The 20,582-nt window shown below is 41.4% G+C and overlaps 1 pseudogene; it reads left to right on the top strand.

Annotated features, from left to right (window-relative positions):
* The first annotated feature begins 333 nt into the window (after positions 1-333).
* LOC116464287 (small ribosomal subunit protein mS39-like) lies at positions 334-20,257 on the top strand (annotated as a pseudogene).
* Positions 20,258-20,582: the final 325 nt, after the last annotated feature.

The raw sequence follows: 20,582 nt of genomic DNA on the forward strand, positions 1-20,582 counted from the left end.
CCCGAAAGCTGCAGTAAGAATCCATAGGAAAGTGGATAGAGGAAGTAGGCCAGATAGTTTTATGAGGGCGGGATGGAAATCACTAGCCCTGGGTTATGGCACTATGCACCAGGCCAGAGAGGACAGGCAAAGAGAGGAACATGTACCAACTAGGGGAAAGAACCGGCAGTTTTCTTAATTTCTAATTTATTCTAGTGACCTTGTGACATAAGAACCAGCTTCAGATGAGATCTGCACTTTGTTATTGGCCAGTACACTGAGAGTAGAATCACTTGTTCAGTTTGTGGCTATGAAGAGCTCTGATGAGGATTAACTTGTGGTTCTTTTTTTTAGGGATAAAGTAGCCATTCTTCAGGCACTTGCATTCACAGTAAACAGGGTAAGTAGGATTTTGGTTTTTTTTTTTAAACCTAAAACTTGGCTAATAACACACTTTTTAACTCGGCTAATAACACATTTAATACTTATACCTCGTCATTACTCAGAATTAAACTGTTGTGGATCTAGAAAGTTTCTTTAAAATTGTCTAATCCAGCTGAGCCAGGTGGCTCATGAATGTAATCCCAACACTTTTGGAGGCCAAAGTAGGAAGATCACTTGACGTGACGTCAGGAGTTCAAAACCAGCTTGGGCAACGTAGCAAGACCCCCATCTGTTTTTTGTTTATTTGTTTTGTTTTGTTTGAGACAGAGTTTCGCTCTTGTTGCCTAGGCTGCAGTGCAATGGTGCGATCTCGGCTCACCGCAACCTCCGCCTCCTGGATTCAAGCATTTCTGCCTCAGCTTCCCAAGTAGCTGGGATTACAGGCATGTGCCACCACGCCCAACTAATATTGTATTTTTAGTAGAGACGGGGTTTCTCCATGTTGGTCAGGCTGGTCTCGAACTCCTAACCTCAGGTGATCCGCCCGCCTTGGCCTCCCAAAGTGCTGGGATTACAGTTGTGAGCCACTGCGCCAAACATTTTTTTTTTTTTTTTTTTGGAGTATTGATGGGATGGAGTGTTGCTGTGTCCCCCAGGCTGAAGTGCAGTGGCACAATCTCGGCTCACTGCAAGCTCTGCCTCCCAGGTTCACGCCATTCTGCTGTCTCAGCCTCCAGAGTAGCTGGGACTACAGCCGCCCGCCACCACACCTGGCTATTTTTTTTGTATTTTTAGTAGAGACGGGGTTTCGCGGTGTTCGCCAGGATGGTCTCGATCTCCTGACCTCGTGATCCACCCGTCTTGGCCTCCCAAAGTGCTGGGATTACAGGCGTCAGCCATGCTGCCTGGCCATTTTTTTTTTTTTTTTAAAGAATAAAATTATTGGCTGGGCGCAGTGACTCACATCTGTAATCCCATCACTAATCCCATCACTTTGGGAGGCCGAGGGAGGCAGATTGCTTGAGGTCAGGAGTTCGAGACCAGCCTGGTGAACATGGTGAAACCTCGTCTCTACCAAAACAACAAAAACAAAAATTATGAGGCATGGTGGTACCTGTAGTGCTACCTATTCAGGAGGCTGAGGCAAGAGAATCTCTTGAACCCGGGAGGCAGAGGTTGCAATGACCCAAGGTCCTGCCACTGCACTCCAGCCTGGGTGAGTTAGTGAGACTCTGTCTCAAAAAAAAAAAAAATTTTTTTTAAATAAAATTATCAAATCCCTTCATTTGGCAAATGAGGAAGGTAAGGTTTTGAAAGTGGCCAGTGGCTGGTTAGGATGTTAAAACCTTAATTAAAGGCTTAATTCCACGCCTTTTATCTCGAAATGCAGTGTTTTTCTACCATACCAGTGATCTTTAATCCCTGGAAGGGCTTGTTGAAATGTATGTTCTTAGGGGATGATTTGGCTGTAGTATACCAACTTGGAGAAATAATGTACCTGTCATGCTGACAATCATGTAATGATTAATAATCTGGGTCCTGGAGCCTACTGGTTTGTTTTAATAGCCAAGCAACTAGCTTTATGATCTTAGGCAAGTTACTTAACCTCTTGATACTTCTGTTTCCTGACTAATAAATTGGGGGTTAATTATAGCACCAAACCTCAAGGTTGCAGTGGGAATTATTAACAAATGAATTAAGTATACATAAGATTTAGGACAGAGTCTGGGACAAAGGAAATGCTTGGTACATTGTATTTTGTTACTGCTGCTACTATATTGTTGATTTCATTGACATGAAATGTGCTTTGTTGGCAACTCAAGAATAGAGTTTGTAGTCTGGTAGATACACTGAAACTTTGGTAAATGCATCAGAAATGGATCTTTCTGCTTGGTTGTATTTTTTATTAACCGAAAACTTTTAATTTCATCTGTGGGGAAAAGTCTAAAATAATTAAGTCTTTCTTTTTGCCACAGTATCTGTATGGATATTGATCCTCCTGAAGTCGATTATTAACAAGTACGCAGAATTGTTCTTATATTGTAGATATTAAACTACATCTAAAAATGGAACTACTAGGCCGGGCATAGTGGCTCATGCCTGTAATCCCAGCAGTTTGGGAGGTCAAGGCGGGTGGATCCTGTGAGCTCCAGACTTTGAGATCAGTCTGGGCAACATGGTGAAACCCTGTCTCTACAAAAAACACAAAAATTAGCTGAGCATGGTAGTATGCACCTGTAATCCCAGCTACTTGGGAGGCTGAGGTGAGGCTCACTTGATCCTTGGAGGTGGAGGTGGAGGTGGAGGTTGCGGTGAGCCAGGATCGCACCACCGTACTCCACAGAGTGAGACCCTTTCCCCCCTCGCCACAAAAATAAAATTAAATATAAAATAAAATAAAGATGGAGCTACCAAAGATAGTGTTGGGTCTAATGTGCACTGGTGTACTCTACCAGTTTCTGAAAAAGGACTTTACTACATCTCCCTACTTGCAAAGCATTGAGATTTTCAGTAGCTCACTTATCCATAAATAGGCACCTGAAATGTAAACATAGAAATGGACCTCTGAGATATTCTCAGCATTTCAATGAGAATGGCCCAGGGCCACCTTCAAATCAAAGAAGTGATAGAAATTATGTGTAGAATTGTGACTTATCTGGCCCTTAAAATCCAAGAGTTATTTGTTTATGCATTCATTCAGCAACAATATTTTGTGCCCTTATGATGCTTATCAAGTACTGTGCTGGATATAGAATTAGACACAGTTATTGTGTAGTTCTAGAGGGGAAGACTGAGGTAGCACTGAGAAGGGGTTATATCACTGAGACTGGGAAGGGAATTCTTTTTTTTTTTTTTTTTTTTTCTGTCACCCAGGCTGGAGTGCAGTGGGGTGATCTCAGCTCACTGCAAGCTCCGCCTCCTGGGTTCACGCCATTCTCCTGCCTCAGCCTCCTGAGTAGCTGGGACTACAGGCGCCCCCTAACCACGCCTAGCTAATTTTTGTATTTTTAGTAGAGACGGAGTTTCACTGTGTTAGCCAGGATGGGGGGAAAGGAATTCTAAGCAGACATTTTAGAAAAGACAGCTATGTGGAGAATGGGAAACCTTTCTACTTGAGAGTGTGATAAAGAGCTTAAGGTATCCAAAACAAAACCCCTTTCCCTCCAAACATTCCTCACATATTTCTTTGCCATCTCATTAATGGCAACTCCATTCTTACAGCTGCTCAGGCCAAAATCCTGGGAATCATGTTAGCAAAGCCTTTGTTTATCCCTTCAAAAGATATGTGTGTGTGAGGTCTCCCTGACTACTCCCAGGCTAAGAGTTATGACAGCAACAAGATACAAAGCAAAGTCAGCAAAGAGAAAAGGCTCACTGGATAAAGACCAGAAGAAATCAGTCACAAGCTTCCAAAAGACCTCTCCAGAAGATTCAACACAGGACATGCTTAATTCCTCCATCAGTGACTTGTGACAACACATGCAAAGTGTCTACCAAAGCTCATTAGAGACCCAGTGCCCAGAGTTTTTAAGGGAGGCTGGCCATGTAGACCACCCACTGGCTGGCATATATTATACCAAGTTTCCACACTCCCAGAAGGAAAGCAGGTGTTTGGCACAAAACACGTTGTACAAACAGGTTAGGCACAGTGAACCATTCTTAGCAGTTCTAGGAATGGTGGGAACCCTTCCGATACCCAGATTCCCAGATGGCAGCCAAGGGCCAGGCTTGGAAGCAGACGTTCCTAAGGATAGTGGTTTCAGGTCTGTTAACTCTTTTCTGCACAATATCAAAATTTTAGATGCCTGATATCACTACCAATCACCTTGGTTATTGTCGTCTTACAAGTCTGGATTAATTGCAGCAGTCTCTGTCATCTCCCACTGCACCTCCCTACACACTGCTCTCAGTTCAGCAGCTGTAGTGACCCTGGATCATATAACTCTTAAGAATTCAACATTGGCTTTCCATTTGTATAATTGAAATAAAAACTGAAGTTCACAACAGGGCTCCTAAGGTGAGGCCCAAGGGAAAGGGGTTTTTGAAAGGGGTAGCAGAAAGCTAGGTCCAAAATAAAATACTGCCTCCAGGTTCCAGGTATGAGCTGCTTTCCCTTGAGAGCTGCAGGGAAGCTTCCGCGCCCCCTCCCTGAGGAGTCCAGGTCAGTAAAACAGCGTTAAGGATATAGGATAAGTTTTTGCTTTGGAATAAAGGCCCAAGTAAGGCATTCAGACACAGAAGAGTATAGAGAAGGCAATTCTGGGGCATTTCTCAGTGGGGCCCCTGGTGGTATTGGAGAGTTGATTATGCTCGGGTTTAGGGAGCAATTTTAATGGGTAACAGGATGTGGGAGAAGCTTCTGTTGGTCACTCCTGAGAGGGCACGGTGATATCTTCCATTTGGAGGAGGGTCTCTTGGTGAAGTTGAGCGTGGGTGGATAGTGACCTTGCTTTGGAGGAAATCCTATTCTGGGATTCTGCTGTTAGGACTAGTTAATTCAGATGATTCTTACCTAGAGTTTAAAACAGTCCCCAGTGATAGCAAACTTAAATATTAATATCAGCCATGAGGAGGGAGGCTTAAGCCATTGTTTGCTTTGCATAATTAAAGGCAAGTCTTGTAGAGCTGAGAGTACAGTGCAGGTGTTTGTCTTTTGTCTTTCTTCTCTATGTATTCATGTATATATGCCCACACACGTTTGCGCATTTAGGTTACATACATAATTACAATTTACGGAATTTTTGTTTATCAAAACTCACAAGGTCCTCTTAAAAATTTAGCTAAAAAGACTTGTGGGCTGGATGCAGTGGCTCACGTCTATAATCCTAGCCCTTTGTAAGACAGAAGTGAGAGAACTGCTTGAGGCCAGGAGTTTGAGACCAGCTTGGGTGACACAGCACGACACCCTCTCTACAAATATTTTGTTAAATCGCCAGCTGTGGTAGCACACGCCTGTAGCCCAGGCTACTTGGGAGGCTGAGGCAGGAGAATCCCTTGAGCCCAGGAGCTAAAAGTTACAGTGAGCTGTCTTCAAAATAAATATAGAAATTGTATTATGTCTTTTCCACAGGATACCACAGCTGTGCCTTATGTGTTTCAAGATGATCCTTACCTTATACCAGCATCCTCTTTGGAATCTGTGAGTATTTTCATATAATTTTCCAGTATTTTATCTCGCTGGTTTGTATACAACAGTACATAAATAATTTAGTTGTAATAACCTGGGAATGGTTTACAAATGCTGAGAAATTGATAGACCTTGTGAACCCTTTACTACGTTTTTCAAAAAGATGTACATATCGTCAATGGGGAGAGGATTTTTGGTTTTGGTTTCTAATACTTAGGGCTTTTTCACACTGGAGTGACCCACTCAGTTTAAATGGCTTGCTTTTTGTATATTTCGAGCTGTGTATAAGATGCTAACTGAAATTATATCACTGTAGAAAAGATGGGATAGTCTATAATTTCTAATTGGGATTCTGTGTGTTGTTGCATTTTTTTTGTGTGAGGGGGGAGAAATTCTTGCTGAGAGTGTAACTATAATCTTGCTTGAGTTTAAATTACATGTATTTAAATCTTTTTCTTTATATAGCGTTCATTTTCACTGGCAAAGAAATCTGGGGAGAATGTGGCCAAGTTTATTATTAATTCATACCCCAAATATTTTCAGAAGGACATAGCTGAACCTCATATACCAGTAAGGAGAGGTAGTTACATTATTTACGTAATACTATTTTAAATGTAAATTAAACCAGGCTTTCATGGCTAATATTTCAGTAGCCATTTGAATACCCTCAATATTTGGATGATAAGCCTTTTAAAGTGTGGAGTTAGCTTTGATCACAAGACTAACTTTTTAAAATTCTTTCTGTATTTATTTGCTCATCTTAATAGTTTCCCCATTTGATTTTTGTGACACCATGCTCTTAGATCTTTAATTCTATGACTGAAATTTCCTTCACTACCTCTCTATACACATCTTTCTGTTCCTTTTTTTTTTTTTTTTTCTTGAAACAGGGCATCATGCTGTCACCCAGGCTGGAGTGCAGTGGTGCAATCATAGCTCACTGCAGCCTGGAACCCCTGGCCTCAAGTGATCTTCTTGCCTCAGCCTCACAAGTAGCTTGGACTACAGGGGTGTTCCACCATGCCTGGCCAATTTTTTTTAATTTTTAGTTTTTGTAGAGAACAGGGTCTTGTCTCACTGCACTGCCTAGGCTGGTCTCAAATTTCTGGGCTCAAGCAAACACCCTCCTCGGCCTCTGAAATCTCTGGGATTGCAGGTGTAAGCCACTGCTGCTTGCCCTTGATCCGCTTCTTTTTTTGTTTGTTTTTGTTTGAGATGGAGTCTCACTCTGTTGCCCAGGCTGGAGTGCAGTGGCGCGATCTTGACTCACTGCAACCTCTGCCGCCCGAGTTCAAGCAATTCTCCTGCCTCAGCCTCCTGAGTAGTTGGGATTAGAGGTGCCTGCCACCGCACCTGGCTAATTTTTGTAGTTTTATTACAGACGGGGTTTACCATCTTGGCCAGGCTGGTCTTGAACTCCTGACCTCGTGATCCACCTGCCTTGGCCTCCCAAAGTCCTGGGATTACAGGTGTAAGCCACCGTGTCCAGCCTTAATCCACTTCTTAAGCATGGGTATCTTTCTTAGATTGTTATGCTCATTTTCTCTTTTTATTGTGTATACTCTTCTGTTTCAGTGACCCTTTTAATCCATTTGGTACTCTTTTGTGTATCTAGCCTAGATCCCTTTACTTTGAACTCCACATTGTATTTCCAGCTCCCTTTTTGTTCTGTAGTTTTGGAGTGAGGATTTATGCAGTGTGGTGGGTATTGTGCTTAGTGCTTGTCCATATAGTGGTGAGCAAAACAGATGTGCCTCTGCCCTCCTGAGTTTGTTGGTGGAAGTACTAATCTCAGACTCATCATATCTAAACTGCTCCCGTACCCCCACATCTCTCTGCTTCCCAAAGCTGAGAGGGAAACACAGACTTCTTGTTTTCATAGTAGAACTTGTAGATAGATGAGGAAGCCAGTGTGATTGTGTAAGTCAAAATATTAAAATCCTGAACTAAGACAGTGGCAGTGGTGGAATAATCATTTGTTCGTTATCTGCTTTCTCCATTAGATTGTGAGTACCCCAAAGGTAGAGAATGCCTTTCGTCTCTGTATCCCCAGTGCCAAGCTTAATGTCTGGGGGTAAAGTAGTAGGCATTCAGAAAGTATTTGAATAAGTTAGTGAATGAGGTAAAATCAGCATACCTTGGGTAGTATTAAATGTTTAGAGGATACACAGCATTAGAGATGAAGGGTTTAGTTCCATTCCCTGTGAAGACAATCATGTTAAAATGATCAATAGTATCTGGTGCAGGAAACGTGAATTGGAGCAGTGAAGTTTTACTTTGGTATGTTGGTGATAAAAATCTTGTCCTAATCGGTTATCCTTTCCTCACCTTTACCTGTTTGTAGTAACTTTAGTCATCTTGTTTTCCTAGTGTTTAATGCCTGAGTACTTTGAACCTCAGATCAAAGACGTAAGTGAAGCCGCCCTGAAGGAATGAATCGAGCTCAGAAAAGTCAAAGCCTCTGTGGACATGTTTGATCAGCTTTTGCAAGCAGGTGACTGAGTTCAATTAAAGCACCTCTAATAACATGGGCTTTGAAGTGGGCCCCAGTTATATGATTCAGATATTTTGAGTAAAAGTTACAGGTCCTGCTATACTTACTCTGCTTTGATGGCTGCGTGCTTTATATTTTTAATAGTTTATTTCATTTTTAGCTTTAGAGTTACTTAAGAATTACAGGCGAAGTAGAATGGCAGCTTTGTTGGTTTGTTGTAGCACTGGTAGAGAAATTGTATCACCCTTCTACCTTAGCTTCTGTTTTTAACGTTAGGTAGGTGCACAGTGCTCCCAGATTTCCTGTACCCTTTTTCTTTTTTTTGAGATGGAGTCTTGCTCTGTCGCCCAGGCTGGAGTGCAGTGGCGCAATCTCGGCTCACTGCAAGCTACGCCTCCCAGGTTCACGCCATTCTCCCTGCTCAGCCTCCCGACTAGCTGGGACTACATGCACCGGCCACCACGCCCAGCTAACTTTTTTGTGTTTTTAGTAGAGGCGGGGTTTCACCATGTTAGCCAGGATGGTCTTGATCTCCTGACCTCGTGATCCACCCACCTCGGCCTCCGTAAGTACTGGGATTACAGTCGTGAGCCACCGTGCTCAGCTTTCCTGGACCCTTTGAGGATGTTTGGAAGATTGGGCCACAACACACAAGAAAGAAATATGTAAAAAGAAAAGCACACTCAACTAGGATCAGGGGCTTTGATGCTGGTGCCATCTGTGTCACTAATTGTTCTTAGCGTTCAAAAAGTTACTTAATTTCTCAAAGCTTCTAGCTCTAAAATTGTGTGGTTCTCTGAATTGGAGCTGGATGTAAACTTCCGGAGCTACACATGTAAATAGCACAGCTGATAAGTCACCATGAAGATCTACATATAGCAACATGAGAAGCAGCTGGCATTAAGTTTTTAGAATCTAGAGTGCTATTCGGTGATTTAGAATAAACATGGAAGTGGTGGAAACTGGACTGAATCATTATACACTTGAACACAAGAAACATTTGCAGAAAGCTGTGTTTGAGAATTTTGGTGTGTAGATTGGTACAGCATCAGATGTATGTCTGAGTGATGGCAATAGATTATAATTTAGTGAGGCACCTCCCTCTGCTTGTTGATATGATCGGCATCTGGTGTGAGTCTGCATTAAAGTTCTTAGTGCTAAGGCTTGTCTTTTTCTAGTTTTACCCCCTTTATTGGATAGGTTTGTGCAGTCCTTCAGTAAAGACAGGTGTCAGACCCATAGCTCAGTAACAAAGTGAGCTAACATACCAGGGAAAGGATCCTAGAACATTTCATTGTCAGGCCCCTAATAAGTGCAAAACACTGTGCTAGCCATTTCACATATTTAATTCTACAATACCTTATTCATTGGTGTGTTTTATAGTAATCTTATGATGGTAATTATTAGGTAATTTTTCCAGGGTCTCATAGCTTTGAGATGGTGTGAACCAGTTGCTTCTCCATAGCCTGTACCCACTGCCCTGCTTTCTCTTCTGGACTTTTACATTTCCTGATGGGCATTTTAAATTTATCAATGTATTTTGTTTAGAAAGATAATTTATTGGCTGGGCATGGTGGCTTACACCTGTAATCCCAGCACTTTGGGAGGCCAAAACAGGAGGATTGCTTGAGCCCAGGAGTTCAAGACCAGCCTAGGCAACATAGTGAGAACTCATTGCTACAAAAAATTTAAAAATTAGCCAGGTGCAGTGGCACATACCTGTAGTCGCAGCTGCTCAGGAGGCTGAGGTGAGAGGATCACTTGAGCCCAGAAGTTCAAGGTTGTAGTAAGCTATGATGTCCTTGCACTCCAGCCTGGGTGACAGAATGAGACCCTATCTCAAAACAAAAAGATACATTTACTTTTCTTATAAGATAGCAGATTATATCTCATACTTCTCTTCCTCCTGTTCCCTTTTTAGCCTTTTTAATGAGTGTCAAGATGGGAACATAATGTTTTGAGCAATTTTTAAGAGACTACTATAGTTAGACAATTATGCTAGTATTTCTAGGTAAGTTTTTAGTGAGTATCTGGATCCAAATGGAATAATTCTGCTTACGTTTGTTCAAATGCACCTGGGCTGGGGGAACTAAGTGGGGATAGTTTGCAGTGTGTTCAGTTTGATGATGATAATTAAAACCATGAAGTAGTTTGAGGATAATGAGTACATAAAATAAGTGAGCACAGGTCCAAACTTCATCTTGTGTTCCAGTCTTCTACGTCAAATTACGTGGTTAATAGGGGTTATGTCCCTGTCTATGTCATTCCAGGTGGTTAAGTTGACGTTGAGTGCGTAAAGTAGTGGACAACGTTAAGTATGTAGCCATGAAGACCACCGCTAATATAAAAAAATGACGCATTTTAACCTAACAGGCTTTAGTTCTTCATTGTTTCAAGGTTTCTTTCTCTTTCTGTCTCTTGCCCACAGGAACCACTGTGTCTCTTGAAACAAGAAATAGTCTCTTGGATTTATTGTGTTACTATGGTGACCAGGAGCCCTCAACTGATTATCATTTTCAACAAACTGAACAGTCAGAAGCATTGGTAATAACTGTTGGCCTTGATTTTTTTTTTCTTTAAGCTTGTTTTTGAAGAAATTGCTTTTAAAAATAAGATGAGTTGTTTTGCCATGTTTCAGGGTAGTAGAGATTTGTACTGAGATGTGTGGTACTATAGCCTTGATAAAAAGTGGTACAGGAGGAAGAGAGATTTTAAACAGTTACTTCTGTCCTAGTTTACTTTTTAACAATATGTTGTCCTCACCTACTTCATATTAAGGCAAAGCGTTGATCAGAAATGTTTGGGCTGGCCTGTGTCACTTAGAGTAATAACATGATGTATTGTGGCCAGGGAAAGACTCCATGGCCTGGGCCCCCTCAAAAATTCATACGTGGACTTAGAGGAGAGAACACTGGGCTGGAGTCAGAACAATAGTGTGCTGGGGGCCGCCTGTAATCTGAGTCATAGCCTCTCTCTCGACTCGTGAATTTTACTTCTAGAACTAGGTCTCAAATCCTTTGGATCAAATAGAGATGCTCATGTGACATTTTTCATAAGGAGGTATTTATATTTGCAAAAATGTTGAAAACAATCTAGATGTCCAACAGTAGATGATCAAATTATGATAAAAGTTGTGTGGCCGTTGAACACATTAGAGTAGATTTGTTTGGGTATAGAAGCATTCATCCAATAAGTGGGAAACAGGCTATCAGCACTATATATTCCATTTTTGTAAAAATGTTTTTACAAATGCGTAAGAAAAAAATCATTTAAAAAATGTTTCTCGGTGATGGGATTATTGGTGTTTTTCATCGTTTCTATCTTTTATACTCTTTGCCCAACTAAATGTGGATTTCTTGTTTCCCCCTCAGAGACAGGGTCTCACTCTATCACCTAGGGTGGAGTGCAGTGATGCTATCATAGCTTACTGCAGCCTTTAACTCCTGGGCTCAAGTGTTCCTCCTTCCTCATTCTCCCAAGTAGCTGGGACCACAAGTGTGGGCCACCATGCCTGGCTAGTTTTTTTTGGGTGGGGAGGGTGGGTAGACATAGGGTCTTGCTGTATTGCCCAGGATGGTGTCTTCAACTCTGGGGCTCAGGCGATCCTTGGGGCTCAGGTGATCCTTCAGCCTCCGAAAGTTTTGGGATTACTAACCACTGCACCTGGCCAAATGTGGATTATTTATGTAGAGAACCTTACATTTTTAAAAGTGCATAGGCAGCAGGTTGCAGTTACACCTTGCTTTCCGGAGCATCACTTCGTGAAGCCCTGCTCTGGTTGGCCTTCTGCCTCTCTAGCCCCAGCTCTTGAGGCAGCAGGCTACAGAGCCAGCACTGACCTCTGCAATGCCAACCAAGCCTGTATTGCTCTACGTCAGCCTCATCCCAGACCTTGGTTTATAAATAAAGACAAGATTTAGTCTTGTAAGAAGTCTTGCCGGGTGCAGTGGCTCACACTTGTAATCCCAGCACTTTGGGAGGCCGAGGTGGGTGGATCATGAGGTCAGGAGATGGAGACCATCCTGGCTAACATGGTGAAACCCCGTCCCTACTAAAAAAAGTACAAAAAATTAGCTGGGCGTGGTGGCACGCGCCTGTAGTCCCAGCTACTCTGGAGGCTGAGGCAGGAGAATTGCTTGAACCCAGGAGGTGGAGGTTGCAGTGAGCCGAGACCACACCACTGCATTCCAACCTGGGCGACAGAGCGAGACTCTTATCTCAAAAAAAAAAAAAGTCTTAGTTTGCTTGGGTGAGTGTTAGGCATTAACTATATGTTGTTTATCTTGCTTTCACCCTAATTATGACAGTTTGTATGGATCAAGCCAGATGTAGTCTCTGAGCAAATATGCTGTGTTGTTTGGTTTTCCTCTTTCTATCTGAGGACCAGGACAAACAGGGAACTGGCTTCATCTTGTCTCCACTCTGTCACTTGTTGCTTTGAGGGTCAACTTGGCTTTTCATCTGATTTGCACTTAAGAAATTAACTGTCTAGGTGTAAGCGTTATTGGGCTTCCTCTTTGCCTTCTGCTGGATCTGTGTTTCCTTTATTTTTCTGAGTTCCCTTTGCCTTTCTGATTTTGAGTAGTCTGACTGAGAAATGCATTCCATTGCCTTAACTTTTATTTCTCTTGATGATTATTCATTTCAGGAAGAGGAAAATGATGAGACATCTAGGAGGAAAGCTGGTCGTCAGTTTGGAGTTACATGGCAGTATGTCACACGTAATTAGAACCTTGAATTACAGTGTCTTAAACAGTGCATGGAATATGCCCCATCACCCCGTGAAGATGTTTTCTTGTGATGTCCTAAAATAATTGATTTTTATTGTGCAATATAAATTTCACTATTTGTATTCATACACATTTAGACCGTTTTTCAATAAGGTCTTTATCTCCATTCAACAACACAAGAATCTGTTGAGAGGTTGACCCTTTTTTTCCCCCTCATCTGTTTAACTCAGCATAACTTTCATATGGTGTGGTTCCTTTGGTAGTTTCATTAACAGTGCTACCTTGGAATATATACCTCTAATTCTGAAAGATTTAATACTTTTGTTTACTAAAAATATCATAGACACTAGAGTGTACTGCTAAATTAAGACCACTGACCAACATGTGGACATACACAGCAGTTTGAATGAAAGGTAATAATTATATTGAAGATTTGCTGGGTGTCTAAAAGGAATGTATTTCATGTGAATGTCTGGAGAGGGAAAGCTACCATGATTATCTAAAATTGTTATTGAAGTGATGAATTTGATAGGATAAAAGATTAAATTCCTTGGGGTAAGCTGGACGCAGTGCCTCACGCCTGTAATCCTGGCGCCGTGGGAGGCCAAGGCAGGTGGATCACTTGAGGTCAGGGGTTTGAGACCAGCCTGACCAACATGGTGAAACCTTATCTCTACTAAAAATACAACAATTAGCTAGGCGTGGTGGCACGTGCCTGTAGTTCCAGCTACTCGGGAGGTGGAGGCAAGAGAATCACTTAAACCTGGGAGGCGGAGGTTATGGAGTGAGAGAAGAGTTAAAAGTACATATGCTAGAATATGACCAGAAGGATCCAAAAGAAACCATTTTGCCTCTGGGAAGTAGTATCTGAAGATTGAAGAAAGGTGAGGAAACTTTACTAGGGACTTTGTCATACAGTTGCATCTTGTTTTTAATAGCATAGATATTTATATACTTGTTTATAAACTTTTCATTTTCAATTCTAATTCTGCCACTTAACCTGCAAAGCCCTGACAACACATTAAGATCGTTAAGTCTTGATTTTCCCCATTTTCAAAATGATAATAACCGTAACGCCCTGTAAGAATTGAGATAATGTATGTAAAGTACTTGGCATATTGCCTAGAACATAATAAACCGTCAGTAAATGGTGGTAGCTCTCATTGGTATTTCCTGTTGCCCGGGTTCACATTTACTGTCTTGTGTCTACAGCAAAAAACAACGCTGAGAGAATCTTTTCTCTAATGCCAGAGAAAAATGCCCATTCCTATTGCACAATGATCTGAGGAATGGTGAAGGTACATTTGTTTTATTTATTTTTGTCTTTCATTTCCACCGATCAGGGTGTTTCAGCCTCAGAACCACTAACATTTTGGGTCAGGTAATTTGTTATGGGGTCTGTCCTGTGCATTGTAGGATGTTAGTAGCTCCCTGGCTTCTACCCACTGGATGTGAGTAGTACACTCCTCCCCCACTTTCAGTTGTGACAAATAAAAATATGTTCAGGCATTACCAGTGGATAGAAAACCCCACTGCACTGGAGTATGAGCTTCATGAGAACAGGAGCCTGATGTATTGAGCCTGAGCTATATTACCAAACTCTGGGACAGAAATGTGCAAGGACTTCTTAAGTAAATGAATTTGATGATGCTTAATTTTTCCTTTTCCTTTTCCAGCACCGAGCTTGTGAGCAGGCATTAAACTTGTACACTGAGTTACTAAACAACAGACTCCGTGGTGAGTTTGAGAACTCCCCTCCGTCCTTTTCTCCGTTTCCTTCTTTCTCTTAATCGTCTGTGTGAAGGCTTTGGATTTTGCCTCAGTCATTGGCCTACACTTTGCCTTTTCCTGACGCATAGATGATTGAAGCAAGAGTAGAGATCCAGAGAGGAGAGTAGTTTTCCAGTTTTGTGGACATGTGATTAACCAAGGGACACACAGGAATGACTGCTTTGCCTTAAACTCAGCCATTTAGGGATTAATCTTCAACCCCAAATTTTATCATTTTATTCTTTTACAGCTGATGTATACACATTTAATGCAATGATTGAAGCAACAGTATTCGTGATAAATGAGAAATTTGAGGAAAAATGGAGTAAAATACTTTTAAGGAGGAATCCTCAGTTTATTTTTTAATAGGGCTTAAATACTCTTTACCAGAAATACTTGGGCTGGCCAGGTGTGGTGGCTCAAACCTGTAATACCAGCACTTTGGGAGGCTGAGGTTGGCAGATCACCTGAGACCAGGAGTTTGAGACCAGCCTGGCCAACATGGTGAAACCCGTCTCTACTAAAAATACAAACAATTAGCTGGGCGTGGTGGTGCACACCTGTAATCCCAGCTACTTGGGAAGCTGAGGCAAGAGAATCCATTGAACCCGGGAGGTGGAGGTTGCTGTGAGCAGAGATCGCACCATTGCACTCCAGCCTGGGCAACAGAGCAAGACTCCATCTCCAAAAAAAAAAAAAGAAGTACATGGGCTGGAGACAGCATTGATGAGCATGTGTATGGCAGTCACTGTGTAGCAGTTACCTGTTCACTACCCTTTCCGCAGCCCTGGAACTCAGCTGTGTCTGGCATATAAGAAGAAAAACTTACTTGACCCAGAGTATACAGCTAGAATTCTGGACCATTTTATTCATTTATTTTTCATAGTAGTTTTTCTGTTACAAAGTAATGCATATTTGTTGTCAAATCCTATCAGGTATAAGTTCAAAAAGTTGAAATCACTGGGTTGATTCTTGCCTAGTAACTTTAGAAACGGCTGGGCATGGTGGCTCATGCCTATAATCCCAGCACTTTGAGGCTGAGGCGGGTGGATTACCTTAGGTCAGGAGTTTGTGACCAGCCTGACTAACATGGTGAAACCCCAGCTCTACTACAAAAATTAGCCAGGCATAGTGTTGCACGCCTGTAGTTGCAGCTACTCAGGAGGCTGAGGCAGGAGAATCGCCTCAGCCCACGAGGCAGAGGTTGTAGTGAGCCAAGATCACGCCACTGCACTCCAGCCTGGGCAATAAGAGCGAAACTCTGTCTAAAAAAAAAAAAAAAAAAAAAACAAACACTTTTTTATATCATACTAGTCTATTATTTTTGCGTCTTTTCTTGGAAAACTCTCCTAGGTAGAAGACTGAAGACAGTTGACCACCTCTATCAAGTGGGGTGGGTGTTTGAATTAGCAGGCTCCTTTAAAAGGCAGAATCATGGAACCGGCTAATCAATAAACAGTTCTTAAAATAGGGATATAATTACTAACCTGCTTTAAACATAAGCAAGAAAGCTAAATTCTTTATTTTGTATGAAACAGAGATTATTGGACAGATTACCCAGGCACGAAAGATACTTGTTTGTTTTTTATTCAACTAGGAGCTGCTAAGACACATGGTTGCACAGAAGGTGAAACCAAATCTGCAGACTTTTAATACCATTCTGAAATGTCTCCGAAGATTTCATGTGCTTGCAAGATCGCCAGCCTTACAGATTTTACGTGAAATGAAAGCCATTGGAATAGGTGAGGATGCGCCCTTGAGTACTCTGAGGACAGAGACTGTGCCAGCCAGAGGTTTCAGGGCTACATAAGCAAAGAGCTCTAAATTATTCTTCTGCTTACATAATATGTTGGAAATTTGCTTTCCACGTTTGGCACATTTAATTACATGTACTTATTATAGTGGGAGTGCCTTCATCGTCTTAGTGTTCATTAGTATTTTAGGTACTTTGTTTATGGATCTGTTGAATCTGAGGAGAAGTGATTGCTTTGAGTTAGCTAGTTTTAAATTCATGACATTTTCCCAGCATAATTAGGTATTTGAACCTAAGTGTGTGCTAGTGTATTGTATATTTTTCATTAATTACTTTATTGAAAGTTGCTTTGGGAATCAATTCACTTCAATATGTTTTACTGTTCTCAGTGAAGAATGTGACTAGTAAGTATTTGGACTTTCAAAAAGTGATACAGTCTTCATGATAGTTTTTCACCTTTACATGAATGAGTTGGAAAATATCTTTGTTCAAAGGAATAGAAATGCATATTTTGCTTAAATATTAACAATATGTTTTTAATTCAGTGTGTCTCAGTAAACTATAGTTTGGATTGCTGTGTTTTTACCTCATTGTTTATTTTTTCTATCTACCTGGTAATTTGAGAGCCCTCGCTGGCAACATATCACCATATTATTCAGCTGTTTGATCAACCTGGTATGTATGGCCTTAAATTGTGTTAATTTATATAGAAAATTGACCAGCTTTCTTGAATTTATGTGATTAATTGTTGTAGGTTATCTTCTCTGCATATGAATTAAGAAAAGAGAATTTTTAAATTAACCTGTACAGCCTGAGCAGAAAGTCGTGGCTTTTTTTTTAGAGACAGGATCTTGCTCATTGCAGCCTTGAACTCCTGGGCTCAAACAGTCCTCCCTCCTCAGCCTCCTGAGTAGTTAGGATTACAGATGCCCACCAGCATGCCCAGCTGATTTTTTTTTTATTGGACAGGGTCTTAGTACCTAAAATTATTCTTGAGGGTAGCAATCTTGTTTGTGGTCTAAAACTTGAGCTGGAGGGGTGAGGGTTATGGATTGTAGTGGCAGTGATGTTGTACAAACAGGAATTGGGTAGAATGTATTTTGATTGAAGTTCCTTTCGTTCTCTGGAGCTATGCTATTTAATACCGTAGCCACTAGCCACATGTGGCCAGTTAATTAAAATTAAGTAAAATAATAAATTATTTTGTCACATTAGTGCTCAGTAGCCATGTGTCTAGTGGCTACCATGTTCAGTGATGCAGATTCAGAACATTTCCATCTTTGCCAAAAGTTTGTGGACGTTGCTGCTCCAGAGGAAAGGTAAACTTATTGTGAAGCGTTTTGGGAGGACCTCAAGGCTCCATTCGTTGTCCACTTTTAGGTCAGTTCCAGTGGGAGCTCTGCTCTGTAGATGGACTTTGAAGAGAGACACACCTGAGCTGAAATGTCCACTCTACCATTTATTACCAGCTATGTCAAAGTGACTGGATACCTACCTGAGGAATAGCAGCAGGGTGTGGTAGTTAAATGAGTTCCACACCGTGTCTGCTACTGTGCTTGGAAGGCACATATGAGGCACTCAAAATCTTTTGGGTCTTATCCATTATCCCCAGCCTAAGAAATAACCCTTGAGTTCAGAATTGACAGTTTTAGTCATTCTTTCTTGTGGATAGACTATAAAAATTACAGAAGGGAACTTGATTCTCTCTGGTTTGGAGGACTAACTTTGTGAAATCCATATCCTCACCTGTATAGGCAAATTTTATCTTTAGGAAAAGGAACCAAACAGTTAATTGACTATACCTTGGAAACAGGTAAACAGTTTCCATAATTGTGTCCCCTAAAATTTTGTTCAACCTTGGTGAGATTGTGATGGAGCTAGTATTTCTGATCCCAAAGTATGTTCCTTTCCTCTATAACTCTCATCACTGGTTCAATTGCTAATCAAAGTCAGATGTACTTACATTTCATAAGTAACAGCCAGGACTGGGGGATCTGGGGGAGCTGTGTTGGTTTGTCTTATGTATATAAATTCCCTGTCTGCAACAGTAATTTTGGCTTACGCCTGTAATCCCAGCAATTTAGGAAGCCAAGACAGGAGGATTGCTTGAACCCAGGAGTTTGAAACCAACCTGGACAACATAGAGAGACCTCCATGTCTACTAAACATGAAAAAAGTATCTGGGCATGGTGACGCATCCCTGTAGTCCCTGCTATTCAGGAGTATGAGGCAGGAGGATTGCTTGTGGCCAGGAGGTTGAAGCTGCAGTAACCTGCGTTTGTCCCCCTGCACTCCAGCCTAGGTGACAGAGCAAGACGCTGTCTCAATAGTAATAATAGTTTCTAGGAATTTACCCAAAATAGGGAGCCTAAAATAACCTAGAAACAATACATTGAAAAGAGAATATTATGTAACTAATAAAATTAAGAATGTTAGCAAAGGGAAGCATGCTTGAGTAAATTGTGAAACTCTATCTGTACTGTCATTACAGCTCTACTACCATGACATACAGGACAGGTAGGGAAAGGAGTGTAGAGAAATATTTGGGAATATTGCAGATGATTTTCTGACGTATTAGTGCTCAGCTCATGTTATTTTTAAGAACTGCCTTGTCCATTAATTCTAGTTTACTTTTTCTTGACCTCATTCTGATTATATTTAAAGGGAATACAAATGATTACTAGCAAAAAACATTTTTGGCCGGGTGCAGTGACTCATGCCTGTAGTCCCAGCACTTTGGGAGGCCGAGGAGGGCCGATCACGAGGTCAGGAGTTCAAGATCAGCCTGACCAACATGGGGAAACCCCGTGTCTACTAAAAATACAAAAAATTAGCCAGGCGTGGTGGCGGGGACCTTAGTCCCAGCTGCTCGGGAGGCTGAGACAGAAGAATCACTTGAACCCGGGAGGCGGAGGTTGCAGTGAGCCGAGATTGTGCCATCGCGCTCCAGCCTGGGCAGTAGTGCAAGACTGTGTCTCAAAAAAAAAAAAAAAATTGTTTTTCTAAGTATGCTGTTTTGGTGAAGGAGTGTGTGTTACTGTCTGCCGCCTACTCCAGTAAGTCAGGCTTCATATGAAGAGACTAAAGGAAGGGGAAAGTCTCAGTGGAGCACATGAACAGAGACCTGTGATTATTCCAGATTTTACAGAGAATTGCTCTCTGCAGGGTATAGTGTTTCCTTTAGCAAGCATTGGCCTCCACAGCTCTATGCGAGGACCCAGGCTGGAGGTGGAGGAAGGAGAAATGTGTCCCTTTGTATTAGGTACTGTGAGTTTGGTGGTGGTAAAGGAAGTGGATTAAACACATTTGCTTTCTTGTTCTGCAGGAAACCCTTCAAAGAGATCATCCTTCATCATTTATGATATAATGAATGAATTAATGGGAAAGAGATTTTCTCCAAAGGACCCAGATGATGGTATGTATAGAAATCACTTGTGTTTTCCTCCTCTAAAGACAGAGGGCCGGTTTCCCTGAGTGCCAGTTAGAGGCCTTGTGATCCCTATAGCTTAGAAGTATTTTTTTATTTTATTTTTAAATAAATTTGAGTACATAGTAGGTATATATAGCTTAGTAATATTTGCCATGATCTTTCTGAGAAAGCCAAAATGTCTGTGGCACGTTCCTGCCTCTCAAGTTTTTACGTTCTTAGCTTTATCTTGATGTTACCAGTTTTGTTGGCAGGATTTTTGTTAATGTTACTGACTTGAAAATATATTTTATCCATTGTAACCAAAGCTCTTGTGAACTTTGATTTTCAGATAAGTTTTTTCAGTCAGCCATGAGCATAGTAAGTATCATTTCTTTATTAATTCGCTATCCATTTCCTAAATTAATCTGTAACTGGAGGGTTCTCCCTGGTTCTGTTCACTTTCTAACTCTTGTGTTCATGTCTTTGCTTCTGTTTTTTCTTCTTTCTCTAAAATCTATAATTTGTTTTTCTTTGAAATAGAGGTTCACTGTGTCACCCACACTGGAGTACAGTGGCTCACCGCAACCTCTGCCTCCTGGGTTCAAGCAATTCTCCTGCCTCAGCCTCCCGAATAGCTGGGACTACAGGTGTGTGCCACCATGCCTGGCTAATTTTTGTATCTTTTTTTGGTAGAGATGGAGTTTCACCATGTTGACCAGACTGGTCTTGAACTCCTGACCACCTCCCAAAGTGCTGGGATTACAGGCCTGAGCCAACACGCCTGGCCTAAAATCTGTACTTTTCAATCTCATACTATCCCTACCCTTTGTTTATTGTTTACATTGATATTTTTCATGCCCCTGAATATTATGAATTTTCATAATATTTCAGATTTGCCTGTTAGTAAGTTAAAATTGATAATGGTTTTTTTTTTT

The sequence above is a fragment of the Hylobates moloch genome, unplaced genomic scaffold, assembly GCF_009828535.3.
Source record: "Hylobates moloch isolate HMO894 unplaced genomic scaffold, HMol_V3 SCAFFOLD_372, whole genome shotgun sequence".
NCBI classification, from domain to species: Eukaryota; Metazoa; Chordata; class Mammalia; order Primates; family Hylobatidae; genus Hylobates; species Hylobates moloch.